The following is a 15,660-nucleotide window of genomic DNA, read 5'->3' as shown; positions in this document are numbered from 1 at the left end:
TGAAAGGAAATCATTTTCCTATCGCACTTAATACTAACTCTAAGTGGGCTTAGCCAATCGATTCCTAACACTACATCAAAACTAGGAATGGGTAACATTAAACAAGTCATAGGAAATGACTTTCCTTCAATATCAATACTAGCCCCAGTCACAAACGTTGTGACGGGTGTGATCTTTCCATCACCTACCTCTACTCTAACAGGTTTAGGCAGCACAATAGCAGGTAAATTCAATTTAGCACAAAAGTCTAATGACATAAAAGACTTATTAGCAACACAATCAAACAATACACGGGCATGTATTGAGTTGATTAAAAACACACCGGTGATCACATCGTCAGTTTCAGTAGCCTTTTTAATTGACATCTGAAAAGCTCTGGCCTCTGCTGTGGGAGGGTTCTTCCTCTTCTTCCCACTCGAGGCAGTAGACCCTCCAACTGATGCCGAACGCGCACCTGACCCTGCCCCAGAACTCACACTTTTAGACGGATAACTTATAGCACGATTCCCTGGTTGATGACAGCTCCAACACACATTTCCAGGAAACGAACACGTTTGAGACTCATGTCCTACTGCACCACATCTCAAACATCTTATGGTAGCCTCTGAGCATTGACCACTGTGTGTAGACTTACAAGTGTGGCACAAATTCCCTCTACCTGATCCAGACCCTGAACCACTCTGTCGACTCTTACTTTTTTTCTAAACCCAAATGATTTCTTTGACTTACCACTGGATTGACCACCCGTTTGACCACTCGGAGTCATCATACTCCATGTCATCATTTCTCTTGCTGCTTTCAAATCACCATTCTAGCTATAACAAAGGCCTGAGACAAACTAGTTTCCATCCTCACTGACATTCTGTATTCTGGCAAGATCACATTAATAAAATGTTGAATCCTTGATGCTTCATTCGGTACCCACTGAGAGACAAATCTCAACTTATCCATAAACTAACCAATCACTTCATCAATGGACATATGAGGCGTTATTTTCATTTCTAAAAACTCAGTCTTCAATCGGTTAAGATCGAACGAGGAACAATACTGTTCACCAACCTTCCATTGAAATTGTTCCCAAGTAATTTTCTTAACATTCTCTTTTAGAATACTTGACGTTAATGCATTTCACCAAACCATAGCTCTACCCTTTAGCAATCTACAAGCATACATAACCCAACTCTGGTTCACACTGACAGGCTTCAAAAGCCCTTTCAACCTCCATTAACCAATTCATAGTTTTTGTCGAGTTAGAACTTCCCGAATATTCAAGGGGTTTGCAATCTAGGAACTGTTTGTAGGTACATTTATTATAGGGTTGAACAAAGGGTTGTTGGAACATTTGCGTTTGGTACGGGTTCATTAACATTGGATTTTTAAAAGGAAACGTATTTTGTGGTGGCATGTAGTACTGTTGAGGTGGTTGATTTTGCAATGGGTATTGGAATTGAGTCTGGTTCATGTTGGGTACTGTGTGAGATTGTGCTGTCGGAAATCCAGGTGGCATATCATCATTTCCCGCAGGATTTACCAGCTCGAGCTCAATAATTTTATCCTGAGCTTCTTTCAGTTTACTTTCTAACTCATGAATATAACTTTGTTGATCATCATCATCGGACTCAACACCCTCGTCTGGTGCTCTGTATGTTCCGGGGTTTGTCGGGCCGGTAGCGTTTGCATCTCTGTTACCCATACCTGTGCTACAAAACAACTCACACAAAAGCTTAGTGGATAACTGGTTAGCTCAACACAACTAACGTACACGTATTCCTGCATTCACTTAGCCCCACCCACGCATATGTTTGACTCCACTCATGGTTTGAGAACAAGTTACACGCATGTACTTGCTGTCAAACCTATGCTCTGATACCAACTTGTAACACCGGCCATTTTTTTTAAACACAGCGGAAGTCTTACTTAGTAAAATCACAAGCTTAATTACATCAGTACAGAAACTACTTAATTAAGTTTACTTTCACAAACGGTGTTACGTTATTACAAACACGGTTACAATTGTTCACATCAGAGTTACTAGTCAAACATGTCTTCTACATCATGGCCCGATCCCATGAGCAGTACCTAAAACCTGCAAGAGGAGGAATGTGGGGGATTAGCGCACCGCTAAGTGAATGGAATCTATCTACAGATTAAGCTTAAGCAATCCATCATACGACATTCAACTAACATGCTTACAACCAACAAGCATACAAACTACGACAATATGAGGATCAGCGGCTTGTACGGGCACACGAACATAGCTGATCGGGCTAGGATCTACCGACAGTCCTTCCTACCAAGTCTCTGCATAACTATCTAAACGCAACACATGCGCTCTTCTATGCTATACTAAACAGACTGTAGGACTTGGACTCAACCGCCCTTGGAATGGTTGACCTCAAACGGACTTCAACCGCCCTAGGAATGGTTGAAAGTCCCCAACCTCCCTAGGAATGGCTGGTGTCAAACACAGTGCACATATACAACATATATATATATCACATAGGATGCAACTATCCACCTAGCATGGCAATCACTACACTACATAAAGTAATCAGAGTAATCCACTATAGCATGATTTGCTACTTAAACTCTATCCGAAGATAGACCCACTCACCAATTACCAGTAACTGAAGATTCTCAGAGGTCTAATCTTTCTGAGTCTTCTCTTTCTCTTTTCCACTTTTAACCCCGGTTTCAGTCTGTTACATTAGTATCTTGTCTGATGTGGAGTATACGAACAAAGATCATTGCTTTGTTCCAATAGTTAATTTTCCGACCATGGATTCTGCTCCAACCATGGTTTCCGATATGGTTCCGGAGATGGAGGAAGATTAAAGGTTGAGTGACATTAACCCAGACATTGAATTCACGAATTCCAAAGATGAAGGTTTGTTTGTTGAAGAAGGTGGTACACGTGACAAACCAATTGAATATCCCAAGGAGTCAAAAGATGCTTGTATTCTAGAGTTTGATTCAATAAATCAAAATATTTACAAAGTTGCATGAGAGGTTTTAAATAAAGAGGTAGTTGAAGATTCTATGTGTGAAGAAGTGTTTGATTTTCATGAAAAAAATAATGATGAGGGTGAAGGTCTCGAGAATTCGAAAAGCAAGTGTAGTTTCAATAATCCCGATGTGGGTTGTTTAAATCCAGTTAAGGATGATGGATTAATGAACCCAAATGAAAATGGTGATGGGCCTTTGATGAAAAATGGGCTTGAGATTAATGTAAACTCATCTTGTGTCTCAAATGCTAACATAATTAGCCCAAATGTATCTAACGATGAGCCTGATTTGGAGACTGAGTTGGACATTCGGAGCGGTGTTGATACATCTTATGATACCGTGGATAACTTGGCAAATAGGTCAACATCTAACGCGCTATCTGGTTTTCGTGGTATGGTGAGAAAATTCCATCTGTTAATTAAAAGTCATTTTCTTAAATATGTTTGGGGAAGAACAAAGTTGAAGCATAGTAGATGTCGAGAGAAAATCGATGGCATGAAAGGTATTCTATCGATGATGTGATGAAAAATTTGGAGGACGGCGATGATGAAGTCGATTGCTGCCCGTGCTGCTCGTGTTGCTCATCGTGTTCAGCCTCAGATTCGGACACATCGTTTTCACTGATTAGTTGTGGTGTTTGATGTTTCGGGATTGTTTATGTTTGAGATTTTCGTGTATGGTTATTCATTTGGGTCTTTCGCAGCTTAGTTAGGGGCTTGAGGGCATAATTTTTCTCATGTTGTTAGGTTTGTTCGTGTTTTGGTTGTTTGGGTGTTTGCGCGTGGCCCCATGTATTGGCTAGCTTCTTGCTAGTTTTGTTTTCTTGATCTATAATATACTTGCCTTTCAAAAAAAAAAAAAAAAAAAAAAACAAAGTGCTATGAGAACATGACATAACATGATGAATATGAATTGATCCTTTTTTTTACCATAAGATTTGTCAGTGAAAGAACACATAATTCTAAATGAAGCGATAGTTGAACAAACGTGATGAGTATGACCTCTACTATGCTTACTAAGGAACATTATAATTAGCGAGTTTACTTTCTCTAGAAACTATAATTGAACGAAATGTCTTCTGAAACATATTTAACCTCTAAATCCGATACAAACTGGTTAACTGCTCCACTCTCTATTAAATCTCACTACAGGAAAATTGATATTTCATCAGGAAAAAGATTCTGGGACGAAGTTTTGGGGACGACATGCTGAGGAAGACATATCGTCTGGAAAAGCTTTCGGAGACAACATGTCGTCCAGAAAGAGACCGAAATGTCGTCCCGAAATACTAGTTTTATAGTAGTGTCTTCCACTCCCAGAAACTTCAAAAAGTAATCCTTCTCCCCCATGATTAAGAACAACATTAGATTCTTGATTACTGGATCTGTGATGTGGTATTCTTCATCTCCTGACCTATAAAAAGACACAATTTACAAGAAACCGAGTTCAAATGCAGTTCAGAAACAATTATACACAAAGACACGTTTTTTTTTCTTTCCTTTTTGTTGTAGAGATGACAATTTCAAATAATTTTCTTTAACAATTGATAATAAATACTCCATCCTTGCATCTGTCCATCTGTTTCAAAATAAATATCCTGTTACTATCAGACAGTTTTAGGTAAAGTACAAAGCTTCCTCATTTTAATAATCATGTCATTTTTACCGTGTACTTTAGGCATATACTTTTAAGAAAAGTATAAGTAAGGAAATGTAGAGTTGATTGTCTATTTTTTTGGAAGCGGAATTATTTTAAGACAAACCAAAATGAAAAGTGACACGTATTTGAGAGAGTAAAGATCGTAATAAATATGATATAATTAACAATTATAATTAAATAAAATAAAGGAAGCGGGTAAATGGGTTGAATAGTTATCTTAACAGGTTATCTAACTTGTCTCACCCGCTTATCTTCCCCATACAATGTTTTGATGAAGACGTACTTATTAACAGGTTATCTAAATTGTCCGACCTGCCTATTTTGCCCCTTAGACCACCATTAACCAAGCGTCACCAGCAATCCGTCAGACAAGATGGCATCATCTGACGCCCTCTGACGCCTGTAACGCAGCGTCAGAGGTGACGAATCGGCAGCGTCAGTTGCATATGTGACGGAATTGAAGAATGGCGTGAGGATTGCGTGGAATGCTATGATTGGCTGATGCTTGTTGCCCTTATCCAATTTTTTTTTCTTGCTATTGTAGCTTCTCTTATAAAGAAGAAGAAGAAGAAGAAGAAGAAGAAGAAGAAGAAGAAGAAGAAGACCTGACAAATAAGACTCAAAGCTTCAAAATTGGGTTAATTGGATTTACTTGAATATCCAAATGGGTCCAAGAACATAATATCAAAAATTACTTCAAGACCCAAATGGGTCCAATCAAATTATAGAGAATTACTTGAAGACCCAAACGGGTCCCAATGGGTTTACTTTATAAGATTCGATTTCGACACTTTTTTTAGGCGCGTTTTCGACGCCAGATTTTGACGCCCTATTTCGAGGTGCGCTTTCGAGGCCCGTTTTCGACCCGTGTCTTCGACGCCCATTTTTGCATTTTCGACGCATGTTTTCAACCTCTGTTTTCGAGGCGCGTTTTCGACGCGCAATTTCGACGCGCGATTTTCGTCGCGCGTTTTTCGGCGAGCGTTTTGCTTCGAGTATTTTCAGTGCGTGTTTTATGACGCGCATTTTTTAGACTTGTTTTTCGAAGCGCGTTTTTGTCCCCCGTTTTCAACGCCCGTTATTTACGCGCGTTTTGCGACCCGCATTTTCGACACGTTTTTTTAAGGCGCGTTTCGACGCGCGTTTAGACGCCCGTTTTCGACGCGCATTTTCGATCCCCATTTTTGGCGCGCTGTTTTCGAGGAGCATTTTTGACGCATCTTTTTCGGAGCGCGTGTTCGGAAGAGATACATCAAAAAATACAAAGAAGAAAAATTTTACTAGCCCGACCCAACCGACCCGGGTCTTGACCCAACCCGACCCGAGTCTCGACCCAACCCATTCGACCCATTTTAATTATGACCCATTTCATCCCGTGACCCGTTTTGACCCAAACACATTTGATCTTTGAACCAACCCGACGCATCTCAATCCGTTTGGCAGGTACACCTGTAAGGAACTTTGAGTGGATTAAGCAAACCAGATTTCTCGTATGGAGCTTCATAAACCAAAAGAGCCTCCTCTGTAAACCAAGACGGTAAAGGGGTATCTAGACCAACGATATTCTAGAAAACAAAATGTATATATTTTGTATGACTGTTTTCACATCAAGACGGCCAAAATCAACTTCTTGTCATGGACTTATCTCGATAAGCTCACCGTGCGGCACTTGGTCTCTACTAAGTCAGCCTAGCTCGGACCTTCCAATGATTCAAGTGACTAAAAGAGAACAAAATAGAGAACAAGTGGGAATTTAAAGAAAATACTTATATTGCTTGAGAATGCTTTACAAGAGAGAATGTTTGAGATTTGAGGTGTGGTGTGCCAAATGAGGCCACCCCTATTTATACTACTCTTACATCAAAATGGATGGCTATGATTAAACTAAATCAATGGCTATGATCTAAGTACTAGAAACTTCATGACCTAGAAATATCTATGGAGTTTCCATACCATTCCATGGAAGAATCAAGGAGAGAATTCTAGATATCTTCCATATGCTTCTTGGGCCTTCCATGATTTGGGTTATAATCTTAGTGGGTTGGGCAATAAAGTTGTTGGGTTGTGACATTCTCCCCCACCTAAGCTCGCGACGTCCTCGTCGTGTGATCCTCGTGATACTTCTTGATTTTGTCTGTGAACTGCCATAATAAGTATTCGGCTTCCCAGCTTGCTTCACTATCGGGAAAGTTACGCCACTTAACTAGGTATTCTCTATAGCTCGGCACACATCGTCTCCGTACAGTTCGATGCAACAAGATATCTTCCACCTCACGATCAAACGAAGTCGCAACTGCCATTGGTGCACGTTTGGAAACTCCTCATTCTGGGTTTTCCTCGTCTCCATGATAAGGTTTTAGAAAAACTTACGTGGAAGACTGGATGAATCTTTAATTTGGGCGGTAGTTGAACTCGTTAAGATACATTCCCAACACGTCCAATTACCGAGAATGGGCCTTCATATCTCCGGATCAATCCTTTGTGCACCTTCCTAAATGTTTTGAATTGTTGAGGTAAAAGCTTCACCATCACTTGGTCCCCAACTTTGAACTCAACATGTCGTCTTTTCTCATCCGCCCATTTCTTCATTTTCTTGGCCGCCTTATCTAGTGATGCTTGTGCCAAGTCGGCTTGTTCGTGCCACTCCTTCATCATTCGAGAAGCGGCTGGGCTGCTTCCATCATATGAAGCAGCCAAAGCATTCGGGGTCAAAGGTTGGCGTCCTGTCACCAACTCAAAAGGACTCTTCCCAGTGGACTCACTCCTTTGCATGTTATAAGAGAACTGAGCAATATTAAGAAGCTTAGCCTAATCATGTTGATTTGCACTTACATAGTGTCGAAGATAGAGCTCCAATAGTGCATTCACCCTTTCCGTCTGTCCATCTGTTTGGGGATGAAAACTAGCGGAGAATTTCAAGTCTGTCCCCATGATCTTGAACAACTCCGTCCAAAAACGCCCCGTGAACCTCGGATCTCGATCACTTACTATCACATGTGGTATCCCCCAATACTTCACCACATTCTTGAAAAATAGTTTTGCGGTTTCATCCGCGGTAACTTCGGATGATGCGGCTATGAATGATGCGGCTATGAAGGTACCATACTTAGAAAACCGGTCTACCACGACTATAATACTCCCACACCCTTCCGACTTGGATAAGCAAGTAATGAAGTCCATGGAAACACTCTCCCATGGTCCTTTCGGTGTAGGTAGCGGCTGTAATAGTCCTCCTGGTTGGCGTTGCTCTATCTTATCTTGTTGGCATATTAGGCATGTCCGCACGTACGTCTCTACGTCGTCTTCCATCCTTGGCCAATAATAAGTGCCTTCTACTAATGCCAGCGTCCTCTTGATACCTGGATGACCAGCCCACTTTGAATCATGACACTCCTTCAAGATTGTTCGTCTAAGATCACCCCACTTAGGCACATATAACTGGTCTCCTTTGGTGAATAATAGATCACCTTTGAGCCAAAACCTTCGCGTTTTCCTATCTCGAGCCAATCCAACAAGGTTTTTGGCTATAGGATCATGCTCTAATCCCTTCTTTATACTATCTTGAAGGAAGAATTATGGTTTTGTGATACAAACTCCGCCTTACGACTTAGGGCATCAGCTACTACATTGGCTTTCCCAGGCTTATACTCCAACACATAGTCAAATTCAGCTAAGAAGTCTTGCCAACGAGATTGTTTGGGACTCAACTTCTTTTGAGTTTGAAAATAACTCGTTGCCACATTATACGTCTTGATCACGAACCTTGATCCCAAAAGATAATGCCTCCATGTCCTCAAACAATGAATAATCGATGTCATCTCTTTCTCTTACACAGTGTACTTCCTTTTCGCCTCGTTATTTTTTGACTTTCGAACGCGATTGGGTGACCTTCTTGCATTAGAACTCCTTCAATAGCAAAGTACGATGCGTCTGTGTGTAACTCGAACGGAATGGTCACATCCGGAAGTCTCAACACCGGTTCTTCCATGACAGCTCCTTTCAACTCCTCGAATGCTGCTTGACATTTCTCATCCCACAACCAAGCTTTATTCTTCTTTAACAATTCTGTCAATGGAGCCGCTTTCGCCGAGTATCCCTTGATAAAACAACGATAGTAGTTTACTAAACCAAGGAAAGATCGTAAATCAGTCACCTTTGTTGGTGCCTCCCACTCTTGAATTGCCTTGACCTTAGCCCCATCCATGAGTAACTTCCCATTTTTAATTCTATGTCCAAGAAAATCCACCTCCTCTAATCCGAATGAACATTTCTCTAGCTTCACATACAACTCGTTGTCCCTTAGTACTTGGAATACTTGCTTCATGTGCCTCACATGATCCTCCATGGTGTCGCTATACACGACTATGTCATCCAGGTACACCACGACAAACTTGTCGAGGAACGGGTGGAATAATTTGTTCATCAAAGTATAAAATGTGGTAGGGGCATTGGTTAAACCAAAGGGCATGACTAGAATTCATAAGCACCATACCTCGTCACGCATGTGGTCTTAGCCTCATCTCCTTCGGCAATTCGGACTTGATAATATCCCGATCTCAAGTCTAACTTGGAGAAGTATCTCGCCTTCCCAAGTTGATCGAACAAATCAGCAATAAGTGGAATTGGGTATTTGTTCTTGATAGTTACCTTGTTGAGTGCTCGGTAATCTATACACATCCGCAAGGACCCATCCTTCTTTCTTTGAAATAGCACCGGAGCACCATACGGGGATTTTGACGGTCGGATGTATCCCGCATCCAGCAACTCCTTAAGTTGTCTTCGCAACTCCTCCAACTCGGGTGGTGGCATTCGGTATGGGGCTTTGGAAGGTGGTTTTGATCCCGGCTCCAACTCGATCACATGGTCAACCTCCCTCCTAGGTGGTAACTTCTTTGGTAACTCCTTGGGCATGACATCCTTGAACTCATCAAGGACCTTCTCAATTTTCTTGGGTACCTCTAGTTTTCCCTTATCTTCGACCGTTTCTTGCTTTGCTACCGCTAAATAGCATGTCTCATTCTTGTTGTACCCCTTCTTGAATTGCATGGCCGAAAGTGACTTGGATGCACTCTTGCTTCCACGTTCGGTTGACACCATACAAGTCTTCTCACCATCCAAGATACACAGTGAGTTAGCGAACGGTATAGGGAAACCGCGTACCTTATCTAGGAACTACATCCCAATTACTAACTTGAAGTCGTCTATAGGCACGACCGATAGATCAATCGTTCCTTCCCATTCTCCAATCTTCACTTGCACATCTTTAGCCACTCTACTAATCGGTTTAGCATTCGCGTTCACCGTCTTCATCATTCCGCCCTCCTTTATCTCTTTAATCCCCAATCTCTTAGCTTCCTCGGTGGAGACAAAGTTATGAGTAGCTCCCGTATCTACCAAAGCTCGTACCCAGTTTCCTCGAACATAAACTTCCACAAATTGGAGTCCTTTAGCCATTACTTTGGGTATCTCCACCTTGGCCTTGATAGTGTTGAGTATTTGCATCGATCCCATGCACACATCCTCATCCTGACAACCCACCTTTTAAGCTTCCATAGCATGAAGGCTAGCTTTCTTCAGACAATCTCAGGCTCTATGCGGTCCATCACATATGAAACATCCATCATTCTTGTAAGAAGTTTTTATGCTCTTGTTATTCCCGGTTGGTGGCTTACGTGTATTATCATTCCTTGATTGGACGGGCTTATCTCCCCCACATTTCTCATGGCTCACCTTCTTATCTTTTGACTTGAACGAATCTTTCCTATTAGCATGGTCGACTAGTGCCTCCGCTTGAGCAATTGCAGTGGCAAGGTCTTGGACTCCTCGTCTCTCCAACTCCGTTTTAGCCCAAGGTTGCAAACCATCGAGAAAATAGAAGAGAAGAATATCATCGGGAATATCTGGGACCTCCAGGCTAAGGTTCGTGAATTCTTTAATATACTCCCGAATCGTCCCGGAATGATGTAATTTACGTAGACGACTCATCGCATCCTTTTGAGCATTCTTGGGGTAGAATTGATTCTTAAGTTCGGCAAGGAAATCATCCCAAGTATCAATAGTAACCGTACCTTTCTCGATATCTCCATATCGATGACGCCACCATAACGCTGCGGTATCCTTCAGGTAACGGGTTGCCGTCTTGATCTTCATTGAATCATCCACTATGTTGACTCCCTCCAAGTATTGTTCCATCTCCCATATAAAATCATCAACCGCTCGGGCTTCCCGCTTCCCCACGAACGGTGACGGCTTGGGAACGTCGACCTTCAGAGCATTGCATCCAGTGTTGCCACCCCCACTAGCCATGAATCTCAAACAAGAGTTCATGTTGGTTTGTAAATCCACGAGGCGTTGGTGAATAGTGGAGACCTCCCCCTCCATTTCACCTCGCAACTTCGTAATCTCACCCATGAGCATACCCCTTAAGTCATGGGTCTCACATCGCATGTCATCGTCTAGTACGTTGATTGCACTCTTGCAATCATCTTTCAATTCGTCAAAGTCCCCATCCAAACCATCCAAACATTGGTGGACATCTTCAACCTTTGCTTTCACGTCGTCCATGGATGTCTCTACATCCATGATCCTTTTGTCCAAGTTTGCGACAAAGTCTTTGGACGTACCTCGGTTCTTCTTGGCTCCTTGGCGAGTCTCTACCCGGCCACTAGTCTCATCACCCATCACACCACTTGTTGCGCTCACATTCTTCTCGGTCTCGGTTGCCATCTCCTTGAATCGACCTGGATCTTGATACCAAATGTCACGGACTTATCTCGATAAGCTCACCGTGCAGCACTTAGTCTCTACTAAGTCAGCCTAGCTCGGACCTTCCAATGATTCAAGTGACTAAAAGAGAACAAAATAGAGAACAAGTGGGAATTTAAAGAAAATACTTATATTGCTTGAGAATGCTTTACAAGAGAGAATGTTTGAGATTTGAGGTGTGGTGTGCCAAATGAGGCCACCCCTATTTATACTACTCTTACATCAAAATGGATGGCTATGATTAAACTAAATCAATGGCTATGATCTAAGTACTAGAAACTTCATGACCTAGAAATATCTATGGAGTTTCCATACCATTCCATGGAAGAATCAAGGAGAGAATTCTAGATATCTTCCATATGCTTCTTGGACCTTTCATGATTTGGGTTATAATCTTAGTGGGTTGGGCAACAAAGTTGTTGGGTTGTGACATTCTGCTCTTCCAGGTTCCTAGTACAAACATTAATGTCACTCAACAATAGATCTTGGAATATCATATATGAGTACAGGGTTAACCGCGCGTTGCTGCGGGCGCGATGGTTATAGTTGTACAAAACTATATGTTTACTGTTATAATGTGGTGAGCTTAACAAAATCAAAAAATCAATAACCCGGTTCAACCTACCAAATTCACATAATTTAAATTTCTAAAAACATAATTTAATTTTCATAATTAAATCAATCAAACTCACATAATTTGAATATTTTTCTTAATCAATAGTAAAATTTGGGAAAAGAAAAGAAAAGAAGGTTTTTAAGAAAAGGAAAAAAAAGTTGTATGAAAAAAAAAAGCTGTAAATAATATTATGATTTTTATATCGACAGCCCTAAGGGTTATCGTTAAGGTCCTCAAAATGTTTGCACTAAAAATAACCGTTAATCAAAAGTCAATAATATCCGTCATCTACAAAACAATTCATGCACGTTAACGACAACTCTGTCTATTTAACTATATAAATTAAAAACTATTCAACTCTATACTTACAATACGCAGTTTGACAAATGGTACAAAACTTTTATTAACTTTAAACTTGCAAAAAAAAAAAAAATAGTCATTATATAAATATATTACAAAAAAAAATACACTTACATGATTATCTAATATTTTTAAAAAGGAAAAAATAAAATTAAATGCACCTAACATTGCGATGTTTTGTAAATAAACGTCAAATCACCTTTTATGGTTTCTAAAAAAAAAAATACAAGATTGCCATGTGGCTACAGTATCAAACGACAGAATGGCCCTTGACCACTAAAATCACCTTTTATGGTTTCTAAAAAAAATACAAGATTGCCATGCGGCTACAGTACCAAACGACAGAATGGCCCCTGACCACTAGTAGTTATAGAATTTGTTAGTTTTTTTTTTCTTTCTAAACTTGTTACATTCTACTTATCTACATGCAAAAGTTAAAAAACCAAGATTTCCCGGTTAGTTGGGCCCTAAACTTCTTGTAAGAAGTCGCAAGTTTAAATCTTGGGTGGTCAGGGAAGGTTTGGCAAACTATCACGGACTGTTCCGGATAGGCTGCGTAATTCATTGTTAAAAATACTCGCCCTTCCGAGTAATCTGAACAAAAAAACCTTATAACTTTAAGCTTTAAATGAAAATTAGATTCAGAACATCTTCTAATATGTACCTTCCATCTATTGATATAGAAACTAATTAAGCATAGATTATATTCTAAGGGATCAGTCCATACTTGTCAACAAAAGAGGGGGATTTAAGGGTCATTCGAGTTTAACTCTTCGGTCCGGTGCACCGTGAATAACTCAAATGTGAGATGATGATCTCAACAAGGGTGCTTAAACGTCAACCCACCACCATCGGGCTAGTCAGGGTTGATGGCTCAAGAGATGTGTTAGGGTTTATGTTGATAGAATATTATCTGTAAACGTTAAGTAGAGTCCAAGAAGCTATTAAGATTCTGGTAGCACGGGTTAATCACTAGGTAATGGTATGATGATTTCGTGATGTGTTAAGAATATTTAGAGATGCACGAACGTAGATGTATAAGTGAGAACATGTGAGATTGTATATGTTTGAATGAGGGTTTGATGCCCTATTTATAGTCGAGAATATTTGTCCCTTAGTGCCACGTAATAAGACAAAGAGATCATGTTCTTGCCAAGTCATACTATTTGGTTTGTAAAGCAGAAAAAGTGCAAGTGGTCCCCACACGGTCTGCCATCTGTCTGACACAGCCGTCGTGCAGACTGCCGCACAATCTGGTGATCGTACACTGTTGGGATCGTGCCAACCACATGTTGTGTCTTTTGTTGGTTTGTGCTCTGCCTGTAAATTGTACGTTTACGTTCTTGGTTCAGCTTTTCTGCCCTTGTAAGCTTAACGCCGGTAATGTCAGTCTTCAGTAGCACACCTGTTAGTCATGCCTATCATTATCATGCGCCCGCCCTCCTTGTGGTGCATGATGATGTGCGCGGGCCTGAATGGGATACTTACATTTTTTGATTAATAATTCATTGATTATGCATTGTCAAGTACGTGTCAGTCACTCATGCGATGTGTGCATATGAAGCGTGTGAGTATATGCATCATTAGAAACTTTCAAGAAGGTCATCGTGGTACGTTCGCGATCTGAAGGGCCTATGCGGTACACAAAGTGATACAACTCCTATTACTTTCGTGGGGGTAGAGTTTTATAATAGAGTTTAATACTCCCGTGAGAAAATATTCTCGGCTTACTTTTCAAACCGAGATCTCACCGAGAAATTCCGAGATTTATAACACTGTTAGAGAGTAACAAATCGCCTAGTATGAGTATTAAATAGTTGTATCAAACAAAAGATATAGACCACGCCAGTAAAAGCAATAAAACTAGTTGTATTTTACTTTTGAGATTGTATTTCGAGTACTATTTAGTACGGAGTATTACATTGTTTATCTTTGGTAATATAAAAAAAACGATATCAATCTCTACTGTTAACAACCTTGATATTTTCCATTATATCATTCCCATCAGTTCTCGTGCTCAACCCGCCCTCACCTTTGCCCTCGAGGGCGCTAATGGTATTCCCTTGCCTTCCGCTTGCCCTCACTTACCTTGCCCTACAACTTTTCGTTTTCAAGCATAATTAAGAAACGGAGCTGGAGAGAGAACGTGTTGGTTTGGACTTGTATTTATTGCTTAAACACTTGTACTTTAATTTATTAAATTAATTAATTAATTTTGTAGGGTAAGTGATGGAGATGAAATGTTTAGAAAATGGAGAGAAAGCTAATGTGACGTTTATATAACGGTATGTCCTAAAAAGGAATGAATGACGTCATGATTGAAAATGGCCATAGAAGTTAGCCGCACCATACATTTTTCCTTTACAAAATCTGGTTTCCATTTGGTACTGTAAATTTACCCAAAAAATGTGCTCGTACAGAATATTTCAAATATATAATGTTTTATGATCATTCATTTTATCAATCGTGGATGTACCTTATCAATGCCGAGAGAATCAACGACTGCAAGAATATCATCAACGAGAACAGAGAATCCAGGTTGGTTTCTCAGTTACTGGAGACGGATGAGAGTTTCGGTAGCCTCGAAAATCAGGAGCAATAGCTCGGTAACAGCATCGGCTATCGTAATCATCTGTTGGCGCCAACTGTACCATATCTCCGGGAAACCATGGAGAAACAACACTGCCGCTGCTGACTCGGATCCAATCGCAGCCACGTGGAGCTTTAATCTGGTAACTTCCACGAACTTATGATGCACCTTTTCATCCATTTATTGTTACTGTAATGACTAATTACGATTTTAACAACAAAATTTTCAGTCGGTGAGCTAAATTGATTTAACAGTAGGTTTGTAGATACTTAACGATCTATTTTAACCCTTTTAATGATTAATGGTATAAATTTTAAGGTTTTTACTTTTATTTACTTAGTTCGGTTATTAGATAAGACGAGTATTCTCATTCCATATTCTAATGTATGAGGTCCAGCCGGACTACTCTTTGGCCTTTTCCATCTCATACCTAATATCATTCGAACTCAAAACCTCTTGCAAAGATATCATTACCTTTACTTTTGCTTTATAATAAAAGTAGCAAAAAAATTTACAACTAAGTTAGTTTATATAGAAACTTTGTAAATTTAAGCGTATCAAACTCTTCAACAAACATCATATCAAGCTATATGTAATTTGACACAAACAATACTCAATTACACAAAAAAATTACAATCAGACCGTTTTTTATATTTGATAGTAC

General features: G+C 40.2%; 1 pseudogene; it reads right to left on the bottom strand.

Moving 5' to 3' along the window:
- Positions 1-3,748: 3,748 nt before the first annotated feature.
- LOC139899951 (epoxide hydrolase 1-like) lies at positions 3,749-15,176 on the bottom strand (annotated as a pseudogene).
- Between the last annotated feature and the right edge of the window lie 484 nt (positions 15,177-15,660).

This window comes from Rutidosis leptorrhynchoides, chromosome 1 (assembly GCF_046630445.1).
Source record: "Rutidosis leptorrhynchoides isolate AG116_Rl617_1_P2 chromosome 1, CSIRO_AGI_Rlap_v1, whole genome shotgun sequence".
NCBI classification, from domain to species: domain Eukaryota; kingdom Viridiplantae; phylum Streptophyta; class Magnoliopsida; order Asterales; family Asteraceae; genus Rutidosis; species Rutidosis leptorrhynchoides.
The sequence above is the reverse complement of the archived record's forward strand: the minus strand, read 5'-3'. Positions and strand labels throughout refer to the sequence as shown.